Genomic DNA, 13,122 nt, shown 5'->3' on the forward strand with positions numbered 1-13,122 from the left:
CCCGGGTGCAAATGACATTTTAATCTGTTTCTGCTCTGATTCAGAAAAGGATTTATTGATGCTTAAATCCACAATATACAGGGTGTGATGCTGTCAACGGCCATTCTAAGCCTGAACGTGCCTGCTCTCCTCAGATCGCAGACTGCTGCCCGGCAGATACAGGCATGGGAGACTGGCTGGCAATCCAAGGTGCCGTTGACATTTTGCTCTGTTGCCGCCTTCTTCTCCGAATAATAAAAATATTTATTGATGCTTAAATCCACAATATACAAGGCGTGAAGATGTTAACGGCCATCCTAAGCTGAACGCGCCTGCTCTCGTCAGATTGCAGACTGCTACCTAACTTAGGGCCCGGTAAGTACTGGCATGGGAGACTGGCTGGGAATCCCGGGTGCCATTGACATTTTGCTCTATTGCTGCCTTCCGCTCCGATTCCGAAAATAATTTATTGATGCTTAAATCCACAGTATACAAGGTGTGAAGCTGTCGACGGCCATCCTAAGCTGAACGCGCCTGCTCTCGTCAGATCGCAGACTGGTACAGATCTTAGGGCCCGGTAAGTACCTGCATGGGACACTGGCTGGGAATCCCGTCTGCCGTTGACATTTTGCTCTGTTGCCGCCTTCCGTTCCGATTCCGAAAAGGATTTATTGATGCTTAAATTCACAGTATAAAGGGCGAGAAGCTGTCAACGGCCGTCCTAAGCTGAACGCGCCTGCTCTCGTCAGATCACAGACTGCTACTCAGCTTAGGGCCCGGTAAGTACCAGCATGGGAGACTGGCTGGGAATCCCAGGTGTCGTTGACATTTTGCTCTGTTGCCGCCTTCCGCTCTGATTCCAAAAAGGATTTATTGATGCTTAAATCCACAGTATACAGGGTGTGAAGATGTCTACGGCCCTCCTAAGCTGAATGTGCCTGTTCTTGTCAGATCGCAGACTGCTACCCAGCTTCGGGCCTGGTAAGTACCAGCGTGGGAGACTGGCTGGGAATCCAGGGTGCCGTTGACATTTTGCTATTTTGCCGCCTTCCGTTCCGATTCTGAAAAGGATTTATTGATGCTTAAATGCACAGTATAAAGGGCGAAACGCTGTCAACGGCCATCCTAAGCTGAATGCGCCTGCTCTTGTCAGATCGCAGACTGCTACCCAGTTTTGGGCCCGGAAAGTTCCAGCATGGGAGACTGGCTGGGCATCCCAGGTGTCGTTGGCATTTTGCTCTGTTGCCGCCTTACGCTCCGATTCCGAAAAGGATTTATTGATGCTTAAATCCACAGTATACAGGGTGTGAAGATGTTTACGGCCATCCTAAGCTGAATGCGCCTGTTCTCGTCAGATCGCAGACTGTTACCCAGCTTCGGGCCTGGTAAGTACCAGCATGGGAGACTGGCTTGGAATCCCGGGTGCAGTTGACATTTTGCTCTGTTTCTGCTCCGATTCCGAAAATTATTTATTGATGCTTAAATCCACAGTATACAAAGTGCGAAGCTGTCAACGGCCATCCTAAGCTGAACGCGCCTGCTCTCGTCATATCGCAGACTGCTACCCAGCTTAGGGCCCGGTAAGTAACAGCATGGGAGACCAGCTGGGAATCCCAGGTGTCGTTGACATTTTGCTCTGTTGCCGCCTTACGCTCCGATTCCGAAAAGGATTTATTGATGCTTAAATCCACAGTATACAGGGTGTGAAGATGTCCAAGGCCATCCTAAGCTGAATGCGCCTGTTCTCATCAGATCGCAGACTGCTACTCAGCTTCGGGCCTGGTAAGTACCAGCATGGGAGACTGGCTGGGAATCCCGAGTGCAGTTGACATTTTGCTCTATTGCTGCCTTCCGCTCCGATTCCGAAAATAATTTATTGATGCTTAAATCCACAGTATACAAGGTGTGAAGCTGTCGACGGCCATCCTAAGCTTAACGCGCCTGCTCTCGTCAGATCGCAGACTGGTACAGATCTTAGGGCCCGGTAAGTACCTGCATGGGACACTGGCTGGGAATCCCGGCTGCCGTTGACATTTTGCTCTGTTGCCGCCTTCCGTTCCGATTCCGAAAAGGATTTATTGATGCTTAAATGCACAGTATAAAGGGCAAGAAGCTGTCAACGGCCGTCCTAAGCTGAACGCGCCTGCTCTCGTTAGATCGCAGACTGCTACTCAGCTTAGGGCCCAGTAAGTACCAGCATGGGAGACTGGCTGGGAATCCCAGGTGTCGTTGACATTTTGCTCTGTTGCCGCCTTCTGCTCCGATTCCAAAAAGGATTTATTGATGCTTAAATCCACAGTATACAGGGTGTGAAGATGTCTACGGCCATCCTAAGCTGAATGCGCCTGTTCTCGTCAGATCGCAGACTGCTACCCAGCTTCGGGCCTGGTAAGTACCAGCGTGGGAGACTGGCTGGGAATCCTGGGTGCAGTTGACATTTTGCTCTGTTTCTGCTCCGATTCCGAAAATTATTTATTGATGCTTAAATCCACAGTATACAAAGTGTGAAACTGTCAACGGCCATCCTAAGCTGAACGCGCCTGCTCTCGTCAGATCGCAGACTGCTACCCAGCTTAGGGCCTGGTAAGTACCAGCATGGGAGACTGGCTGGGAATCCCGGGTGCAGTTGACATTTTAATCTGTTGCCGCCTTCCGCTCCGATTCGGAAAAGGATTTTTTGATGCTTAAATCCACAATATACAGGGTGTGAAGCTGTCAACGGCCATCCTAAGCCTGAACGTGCCTGCTCTCCTCAGATCGCAGACTGTTGCCCGGCAGTTACCGGCATGGGAGACTGGCTGGCAATCCAAGGTGCCATTGACATTTTGCTCTGTTGCCGCCTTCCTCTCCGATTAATAAAAATATTTATTGATGCTTAAATCCACAATATACAAGGCGTGAAGATGTCAACGGCCATCCTAAGCTGAACGCGCCTGCTCTCGTCAGATCGCAGACTGCTACCCAGCTTAGGGCCCAGTAAGTACCGGCATGGGAGACTGGCTGGGAAACCCGGATGCAGTTGACATTTTGCTCTGTTGCCGCCTTCCGTTCCGATTCCGAAAAGGATTTATTGATGCTTAAATGCACAGTATAAAAAGCATGAAGCTGTCAATGGCCATCCTAAGCTGAACGTGCCTGCTTTCGTCAGATCGCAGACTGCTACCCATCTTAGGGCCCGGTAAGTACTGGCATGGGAGACTGGCTGGGAATCCCGGTTGACATTTTGCTCTATTGCTGCCTTCCGCTCCGATAACGAAAAGAATTTATTGATGCTTAAATCCACAGTATACAAGGTGTGAAGCTGTCGACGGCCATCCTAAGCTTAACGCGCCTGCTCTCGTCAGATCGCAGACTGCTACCCAGCTTAGGGCCCGGTAAGTACAAGCATGAGAGACTGGCTGGGAATCCCAGGTGTCGTAGACATTTTGCTCTGTTGCCGCCTTCCGCTCCGATTCCGAAAAGGATTTATTGATGCTTAAATCCACAGTATAAAGGGTGTGAAGATGTCTACGGCCATCCTAAGCTGAATGCGCCTGTTCTCGTCAGATCGCAGACTGCTACCCAGCTTAGGGCCCGGTAAGTACCAGCATGGGAGACTGGCTGGGAATCCCGGGTGCAGTTAACATTTTAATCTGTTGCCGCCTTCCGCTCCGATTCGGAAAAGGATTTATTGATGCTTAAATCCACAATATACAGGGTGTGAAGCTGTCAACGGCCATCCTAAGCCTGAACGTGCCTGCTCTCCTCAGATCGCAGACTGCTGTCCGGCAGATACCGGCATGGGAGACTGGCTGGCAATCCAAGGTGCCATTGACATTTTGCTCTGTTGCCGCCTTCTTCTCCGATTAATAAAAATATTTATTGATGCTTAAGTCCACAATATACAAGGCGTAAAGATGTCAACAGCCATCCTAAGCTAAACGCGCCTCCTCTCGTCAGATCGCAGACTGCTACCCAGCTTAGGGCCCAGTAAGTACCGGCATGGGAGACTGGCTGGGAATCCCGGGTGCAGTTGACATTTTGCTCTGTTGCCGCCTTCCGCTCCGATTCGGAAAAGGATTTATTGATGCTTAAATGCACAGTATAAAGGGAGTGAAGCTGTCAACGGCCATCCTAAGCTGAACGCACCTGCTCTCGTCAGATTGCAGACTGCTACCCAGCTTAGGGCCTGGTAAGTACCAGCATGGGAGACTGGCTTTGAATCCCAGATGTTGTTGACATTTTGCTCTGTAGCCGCCTTCTGCTCCAATTCCGAAAAGGATTTATTGATGCTTAAATCCACAGTATACAGGGTGTGAAGCCGTCTACGGCTATCCTAAGCTTAATGTGCCTGTTCTTGTCAGATCGCAGACTGCTGCCCGGCAAGTACGGGCATGGGAGACTGGCTGGCAATCCAAGGTGCTATTGACATTTTGCTCTGTTGCCGCCTTCCTCTCTGATCCCGAAAAGGATTTATTGATGCTTAAATGCACAGTATAAAAAGCATGAAGCTGTCAATGGCCATCCTAAGCTGAACGCGCCTGCTCTCGTCAGATCGCAGACTGCTACCCAGCTTAGGGCCTGGTAAGTACTGGCATGGGAGACTGGCTGGGAATCCCGGGTGCCGTTGACATTTTGCTCTATTGCTGCCTTCCGCTCCGATTCCGAAAATAATTTATTGATGCTTAAATCCACAGTATACAAGGTGTGAAGCTGTCGACGGCCATCCTAAGCCTGAACGTGCCTGCTCTCCTCAGATCGCAGACTGCTGCCCGGCAGTTACCGGCATGGGAGACTGGCTGGCAATCCAAGGTGCCATTGACATTTTGCTCTGTTGCCGCCTTCCTCTCCGATTAATAAAAATATTTATTGATGCTTAAATCCACAATATACAAGGCGTGAAGATGTCAATATCCATCCTAAGTTGAACGTGCCTGCTCTCGTCAGATCGCAGACTGCTTCCCAGCTTAGGGCCCAGTAAGTACCGGCATGGGAGACTGGCTGGGAATCCCGGGTGCAGTTGACATTTTGCTCTGTTGCCGCCTTCCGTTCCGATTACGAAAAGGATTTATTGATGCTTAAATGCACCGTATAAAAAGCATGAAGCTGTCAATGGCCATCCTAAGCTGAACGCGCCTGCTCTCGTCATATCACAGACTGCTACCCAGCTTAGGGCCCGGTAAGTACTGGCATGGGAGGCTGGCTGGGAATCCCGGTTGCCGTTGACATTTTGCTCTATTGCTCCGATTCCGAAAAGAATTTATTGATGCTTAAATCCACAGTATACAAGGTGTGAAGCTGTCGACGGCCATCCTAAGCTTAACGCGCCTGCTCGCGTCAGATCGCAGACTGGTACAGATCTTAGGGCCCGGTAAGTACCGGCATGGGAGACTGGCTGGGAATCCCAGGTGCAGTTGCCATTTTGCTATTTTGCCGCCTTCCGTTCCGATTCCGAAAAGGATTTATTGATGCTTAAATGCACAGTATAAAGGGCAAAAAGCTGTGAACGGCCATCCTAAGCTGAACGCGCCTGCTCTTGTCAGATCGCAGACTGTTACCCAGTTTAGGGCCCGGCAAGTACCAGCATGGGAGACTGGCTGGGAATCCCAGGTGTTGTTGACATTTTGCTTTGTTGCCGCCTTCCGCTCCGATTCCAAAAAGGATTTATTGATGCTTAAATCCACAGTATACAGGGTGTGAAGATGTCTACGGCCATCCGAAGCTGAATGCGCCTGTTCTCGTCAGATCGCAGGCTGCTACCCAGCTTCGGGCCTGGTAAGTACCAGCATAGGAGACTGTCTGGGAATCCCGGGTGCAGTTGACATTTTGCTCTGTTTCTGCTCCGATTCCGAAAATTATTTATTGATGCTTAAATCCACAGTATACAAAGCGTGAAACTGTCAACGGCCATCCTAAGCCTGAACGTGCCTGCTCTCCTCAGATCGCAGACTGCTGCCCGGCAGTTACCGGCATGAGAGACTGGCTGGCAATCCAAGGTGCCATTGACATTTTGCTCTGTTGCCGCCTTCCTCTCCGATTAATAAAAATATTTATTGATGCTTAAATCCACAATATACAAGGCGTGAAGATGTCAACGGCCATCCTAAGCTGAACGCGCCTGCTCTCGTCAGATCGCAGACTGCTACCCAGCTTAGGGCCCGGTAAGTACCAGCATGGGAGACTGGCTGGGAATCCCGGGTGCAGTTGACATTTTGCTCTGTTGCCGCCTTCCGTTCCGTTCCGATTCCGAAAAGGATTTATTGATGCTTAAATGCATAGTATAAAAAGCATGAAGCTATCAATGGCCATCCTAAGCTGAACGTGCCTGCTCTCGTCAGATCGCAGACTGCTACCCAGCTTAGGGCCCGGTAAGTACTGGCATGGGAGACTGGCTGGGAATCCCGGTTGCCGTTGACATTTTGCTCTATTGCTGCCTTCCGCTCCGATTCCGAAAATAATTTATTGATGCTTAAATCCACAGTATACAAGGTGTGAAGCTGTCGACGGCCATCCTAAGCTTAACGCGCCTGCTCTCGTCAGATCACAGACTGGTACAGATCTTAGGGCCCGGTAAGTACCGGCATGGGACACTGGCTGGGAATCCCGGCTGCCGTTGACATTTTGCTCTGTTGCCGCCTTCTGTTCCAATTCCGAAAAGGATTTATTGATGCTTAAATGCACAGTATACAAAGTGTGAAGCTGTCAACGGCCATCCTAAGCTGTACGCGCCTGCTCTCGTCAGATCGCAGACTGCTACCCAGCTTCGGGCATGGTAAGTACCAGCATGGGAGACTGGCTGGGAACCCCGGGTGCAGTTGACATTTTGCTCTGTTTCTGCTCCGATTCCGAAAATTATTTATTGATGCTTAAATCCACAGTATACAAAGCGTGAAACTGTCAACGGCCATCCTAAGCTGAACGCGCCTGCTCTCGTCAGATCGCAGACTGCTACCCAGCTTCGGGCATGGTAAGTACCAGCATGGGAGACTGGCTGGGAATCCCGGGTGCAGTTGACATTTTGCTCTGTTTCTGCTCCGATTCCGAAAATTATTTATTGATGCTTAAATCAACAGTATACAAAGTGTGAAGCTGTCAACGGCCATCCTAAGCTGAACGCACCTGCTCTCCTCAGATCACAGACTGCTGCCCGGCAGTTACCGGCATGGGAGACTGGCTGGCAATCCAAGGTGCCATTGACATTTTGTTCTGTTGCCGCCTTCCGCTCCGATTCGGAAAAGGATTTATTGATGCTTAAATCCACAATATACAGGGTGTGAAGCTGTCAACGGCCATCCTAAGCCTGAACGTGCCTGCTCTCCTCAGATCGCAGACTGCTGCCCGGCAGTTAGCGGCATGGGGGACTGGCTGGCAATCCAAGTTGCCATTGACATTTTGCTCTGTAGCCGCCTTCCGCTCCGATTCCGAAAATGATTTATTGATGCTTAAATCCACAGTATACAGGGTGTGAAGCCGTCTACGGCTATCCTAAGCTGAATGTGCCTGTTCTTGTCAGATCGCAGACTGATGCACGGCAAGTACGGGCATGGGAGACTGGCTGGCAATCCAAGGTGCTGTTGACATTTTGCTCTGTTGCCGCCTTCCTCTCCGATTAAAAAAATATTTATTGATGCTTAAATCCACAGTATACAAGGCGTGAAGATGTCAACGGCCATCCAAAGCTTAACGCGCCTGCTCTCGTCAGATCGCAGACTGCTACCCAGCTTCGGGCCCGGTAAGTACTGGCATGGGAGACTGGCTGGGAATCCCGGGTGCCGTTGACATTTTGCTCTATTGCTGCCTTCCGCTCCGATTCCGAAAATAATTTATTGATGCTTAAATCCACAGTATACAAGGTGTGAAGCTGTCGACGGCCATCCTAAACTGAACGCGCCTGCTCTCCTCAGATCGCAGACTGCTGCCCGGCAGATACCGGCATGGGAGACTGGCTGGCAATCCAAGTTTCCATTGACATTTTGCTCTGTTGCCACCTTCCTCTCCGATTAATAAAAATATTTATTGATGCTTAAATCCACAATATACAAGGCGGGAAGATGTCAACGGCCATCCTAAACTGAACGCGCCTGCTCTCGTCAGATTGCAGACTGCTACCCAGCTTAGGGCCCAGTAAGTACCGGCATGGGAGACTGGCTGGGAATCCCGGGTGCAGTTGACATTTTGCTCTGTTGCCGCCTTCCGTTCCGATTCCGAAAAGGATTTATTGATGCTTAAATGCACAGTATAAAATTCATGAAGCTGTCAATGGCCATCCTAAGCTGAACGCGCCTGCTCTCGTCAGATCAAAGACTGCTACCCAGCTTAGGGCCCGGTAAGTACTGGCATGGGAGACTGGCTGGGAATCCCGGTTGCCGTTGACATTTTGCTCTATTGCTGCCTTCCGCTCCGATTCCGAAAAGAATTTATTGATGCTTAAATCCACAGTATACAAGGTGTGAAGCTGTCGACGGCCATACTAAGCTTAACGCGCCTGCTCTCGTCAGATCGCAGACTGGTACAGATCTTAGGGCCCGGTAAGTACCGGCATGGGACACTGGCTGGGAATCCCGGCTGCCGTTGACATTTTGCTCTGTTGCCGCCTTCCGTTCCGATTCGGAAAAGGATTTATTGATGCTTAAATGCACAGTATACAAAGTGTGAAGCTGTCAACGGCCATTCTAAGCTGAACGCGCCTGCTCTCGTCAGATCGCAGATTGCTACCCAGCTTAGGGCCTGGTAAGTACCAGCATGGGAGACTGGCTGGAAATCCCGGGTGCAGTTGACATTTTAATCTGTTGCCGCCTTCCGCTCCGATTCGGAAAAGGATTTATTGATGCTTAAATGCACAGTATAAAGGTTGTGAAGCTGTCAACGGCCATCCTAAGCTGAACGCGCCTGCTCTCGTCAGATCGCAGACTGCTACCCAGCTTAGGGCCCGGTAAGTACCAGCATGGGAGACTGGCTGGGAATCTCAGGTGTTGTTGACATTTTGCTCTGTAGCTCTGTAGACATTTTGCTTCGATTCCGAAAAGGATTTATTGATGCTTAAATACACAGTATACAGGGTGTGAAGCCGTCTACGGCTATCCTAAGCTGAATGCGCCTGTTCTTGTCAGATCGCAGACTGCTGCCCGGCAAGTACGGGCATGGGAGACTGGCTGGCAATACAAGGTGCTATTGACATTTTGCTCTGTTGCCGCCTTCCTCTCCGATTAAAAAAAAATATTTATTGATGCTTAAATCCACAGTATACAAGGCGTGAGGATGTCAACGGCCATCCTAAGCTGAACGCGCCTGCTCTCGTCAGATCGCAGACTGCTACGCAGCTTAGGGCCCAGTAAGTACCGGCATGGGAGACTGGCTGGGAATCCCGGGTGCAGTTGACATTTTGCTCTGTTGCCGCCTTCCGTTCCGATTCCGAAAAGGATTTATTGATGCTTAAATGCACAGTATAAAAAGCATGAATTTGTCAATGGCCATCCTAAGCTGAACGTGCCTGCTCTCGTCAGATCGCAGACTGCTACCCAGCTTAGGGCCCGGTAAGTATTGGCATGGGAGACTGGCTGGGAATCCCGGGTGCCGTTGACATTTTGCTCTATTGCTGCCTTCCGCTCCGATTCCGAAAATAATTTATTGATGCTTAAATCCACAGTATACAAGGTGTGAAGCTGTCGACGGCCATCCTAAGCTTAACGCGCCTGCTCTCGTCAGATCGCAGACTGGTACAGATCTTAGGGCCCGGTAAGTACCGGCATGGGACACTGGCTGGGAATCCCGGCTGCCGTTGACATTTTGCTCTGTTGCCGCCTTCCGTTCCGATTCCGAAAAGGATTTATTGATGCTTAAATGCACAGTATAAATAGCGAGAAGCTGTCAACGGCCATCCTAAGCTGAACGCGCCTGCTCTCGTCAGATCGCAGACTGCTACCCAGCTTAGGGCCCGGTAAGTACCAGCATGGGAGACTGGCTGGGAATCCCAGGTGTCGTTGACATTTTGTTCTGTTGCCGCCTTCCGCTCCGATTCCGAAAAGGATTTATTGATGCTTAAATCCACAGTATACAAAGTGTGAAGCTGTCAACGGCCATCCTAAGCTGAACGCGCCTGCTCTCGTCAGATCGCAGACTGCTACCCAGCTTAGGGCCTGGTAAGTACCAGCATGGGAGACTGGCTGGGAATCCCGGGTGCAGTTGACATTTTGTTCTGTTGCCGCCTTCCGCTCCGATTCGGAAAAGGAATTATTGATGCTTAAATACACAATATACAGGGTGTGAAGCTGTCAACGGCCATCCTAAGCCTGAACGTGCCTGCTCTCCTCAGATCGCAGACTGCTGCCCGACAGTTACCGGCATGGGAGACTGGCTGGCAATCCAAGGTGCCATTGACATTTTGCTCTGTTGCCGTCTTCCTCTCCGATTAATAAAAATATTTATTGATGCTTAAATCCACAATATACAAGGCGTGAAGATGTCAATGGCCATCCTAAGCTGAACGTGCCTGCTCTCGTCAGATCGCAGACTGCTACCCAGCTTAGGGCCCAGTAAGTACCGGCATGGGAGACTGGCTAGGAATCCCGGGTGCAGATGACATTTTGCTCTGTTGTCGCCTTCCGTTCCGATTCCGAAAAGGATTTATTGATGCTTAAATGCACAGTATAAAAAGCATGAAGCTGTCAATGGCCATCCTAAGCTGAACGCGCCTGCTCTCGTCAGATCGCAGACTGATACCCAGCTTAGGGCCTGGTAAGTACCAGCATGGGAGACTGGCTGGGAGTCCCGGGTGCAGTTGACATTTTAATCTGTTGCCGCCTTCCGCTCTGATTCGGAAAAGGATTTATTGATGCTTAAATCCACAATATAAAGGGCGTGAAGCTGTCAACGGCTATCCTAAACTGAACCCGCCTGCTCTCGTCAGATCGCAGACTGCTACCCAGCTTAGGGCCCGATAAGTACCAGCATGGGAGACTGGCTGGGAATCCCAGGTGTTGTTGACATTTTGCTCTGTTGCCGCCTTCCTCTCTGATTCCGAAAATGATTTATTGATGCTTAAATCCACAGTATACAGGGTGTGAAGCCGTCTACGGCTATCCTAAGCTGAATGTGCCTGTTCTTGTCAGATCGCAGACTGCTGCACGGCAAGTACGAGCATGGGAGACTGGATGGCAATCCAAGGTGCTGTTGACATTTTGCTCTGTTGCCGCCTTCCTCTCCGATTAAAAAAATATTTATTGATGCTTAAATCCACAGTATACAAGGCGTGAAGCTGTCGACGGCCATCCTAAGCTTAACGCGCCTGCTCTCGTCAGATCGCAGACTGGTACAGATCTTAGGGCCCGGTAAGTACCGGCATGGGACACTGGCTGGGAATCCCGGCTGCCGTTGACATTTTGCTCTGTTGCCGCCTTCCGTTCCGATTCCTAAAAAGGATTTATTGATGCTTAAATGCACAGTATACAAAGTGTGAAGCTGTCAACGGCCATCCTAAGCTGAACGCGCCTGCTCTCGTCAGATCGCAGACTGCTACCCAGCTTAGGGCCTGGTAAGTACCAGCATGGGAGACTGGCTGGGAATCCCGGGTGCAGTTGACATTTTAATCTGTTGCCGCCTTCCGCTCCGATTCGGAAAAGGATTTATTGATGCTTAAATGCACAGTATAAAGGGCATGAAGCTGTCAACGGCCATCCTAAGCTGAACGCGCCTGCTCTCGTCAGATCGCCGACTGCTACCCAGCTTAGGGCCCGGTAAGTACCAGCATGGGAGACTGGCTGGGAATCCCAGGTGTCGTTGACATTTTGCTCTGTTGCCGCCTTCCGCTCCGATTCCGAAAAGGATTTATTGATGCTTAAATCCACAGTATACAGGGTGTGAAGATGTCTACGGCCATCCTAAGCTGAATGCGCCTGTTCTTGTCAGATCGCAGACTTCTGCCCGGCAAGTACGGGCATGGGAGACTGGCTGGCAATCCAAGGTGCTATTGACATTTTGCTCTGTTGCCGCCTTCCTCTCTGATTCCGAAAAGGATTTATTGATGCTTAAATCCACAGTATACAGGGTGTGAAGCCGTCTACGGCTATCCTAAGCTGAATGCGCCTGTTCTTGTCAGATCGCAGACTGCTGCCCGGCAAGTACGGGCATGGGAGACTGGCTGGCAATCCAAGGTGCTATTGACATTTTGCTCTGTTGCCGCCTTCCTCTCCGATTAAAAAAATATTTATTGATCCTTAAATGCACAGTATACAAAGTGTGAAGCTGTCAACGGCCATCCTAAGCTGAACGCGCCTGCTCTTGTCAGATCGCAGACTGCTACCCAGCTTCGGGCCCGGTAAGTACTGGCATGGGAGACTGGCTGGGTATCCCGGTTGCCGTTGACATTCTGCTCTATTGCTGCCTTCCGCTCCGATTCCGAAAATAATTTATTGATGTTTAAATCCACAGTATACAAGGTGTGAAGCTGTCAACGGCCATCCTAAGCTGAACGCGCCTGCTCTCGTCAGATTGCAGACTGCTACTTAACTTAGGGCCCGGTAAGTACCAGCATGGGAGACTGGCTGGGAATCCCAGGTGTCGTTGACATTTTGCTCTGTTGCCGCCTTCCGCTCCGATTCGGAAAAGGATTTATTGATGCTTAAATCCACAGTATACAGGGTGTGAAGCCGTCTACGGCTATCCTAAGCTGAATGTGCCTGTTCTTGTCAGATCGCAGACTGCTGCCCGGCAAGTACGGGCATGGGAGACTGGCTGGAAATCCAAGGTGCTATTGACATTTTGCTCTGTTGCCGCCTTTCTCTCCGATTCCGAAAAGGATTTATTGATGCTTAAATGCACAGTATAAAAAGCATGAAGCTGTCAATGGCCATCCTAAGCTGAACGCGCCTGCTCTCGACAGATCGCAGACTGCTACCCAGCTTAGGGCCCGGTAAGTACTGGCATGGGAGACTGGCTGGGAATCCCGGGTGCCGTTGACATTTTGCTCTATTGCTGCCTTCCGCTCCGATTCCGAAAAGAATTTATTGATGCTTAAATCCACAGTATACAAGGTGTGAAGCTGTCGACGGCCATCCTAAGCTGAACGCGCCTGCTCTCGTCAGATCACAGACTGCTACCCAGCTTAGGGCCCGGTAAGTACCAGCATGGGAGACTGGCTGGGAATCCCAGGTGTCGTTGACATTTTGC

General features: G+C 50.4%; 9 pseudogenes; all 9 read left to right on the top strand.

Annotated features, from left to right (window-relative positions):
• The first annotated feature begins 2,491 nt into the window (after positions 1–2,491).
• LOC130351194 (5S ribosomal RNA) lies at positions 2,492–2,611 on the top strand (annotated as a pseudogene).
• Positions 2,612–4,471: 1,860 nt separating this feature from the next.
• LOC130352567 (5S ribosomal RNA) lies at positions 4,472–4,591 on the top strand (annotated as a pseudogene).
• Positions 4,592–6,048: 1,457 nt separating this feature from the next.
• LOC130352630 (5S ribosomal RNA) lies at positions 6,049–6,168 on the top strand (annotated as a pseudogene).
• A 2,651-nt stretch (positions 6,169–8,819) lies between these two features.
• On the top strand, positions 8,820–8,939 carry LOC130334611 (5S ribosomal RNA; annotated as a pseudogene).
• An 885-nt stretch (positions 8,940–9,824) lies between these two features.
• LOC130314225 (5S ribosomal RNA) lies at positions 9,825–9,944 on the top strand (annotated as a pseudogene).
• Positions 9,945–10,026: 82 nt separating this feature from the next.
• Positions 10,027–10,146, top strand: LOC130351205 (5S ribosomal RNA; annotated as a pseudogene).
• Positions 10,147–11,417: 1,271 nt separating this feature from the next.
• Positions 11,418–11,537, top strand: LOC130351216 (5S ribosomal RNA; annotated as a pseudogene).
• Positions 11,538–11,619: 82 nt separating this feature from the next.
• Positions 11,620–11,739, top strand: LOC130352929 (5S ribosomal RNA; annotated as a pseudogene).
• A 1,055-nt stretch (positions 11,740–12,794) lies between these two features.
• On the top strand, positions 12,795–12,914 carry LOC130352698 (5S ribosomal RNA; annotated as a pseudogene).
• Positions 12,915–13,122: the final 208 nt, after the last annotated feature.

The sequence above is a fragment of the Hyla sarda genome, chromosome 1 (genome assembly GCF_029499605.1).
Source record: "Hyla sarda isolate aHylSar1 chromosome 1, aHylSar1.hap1, whole genome shotgun sequence".
NCBI classification, from domain to species: Eukaryota; Metazoa; Chordata; class Amphibia; order Anura; family Hylidae; genus Hyla; species Hyla sarda.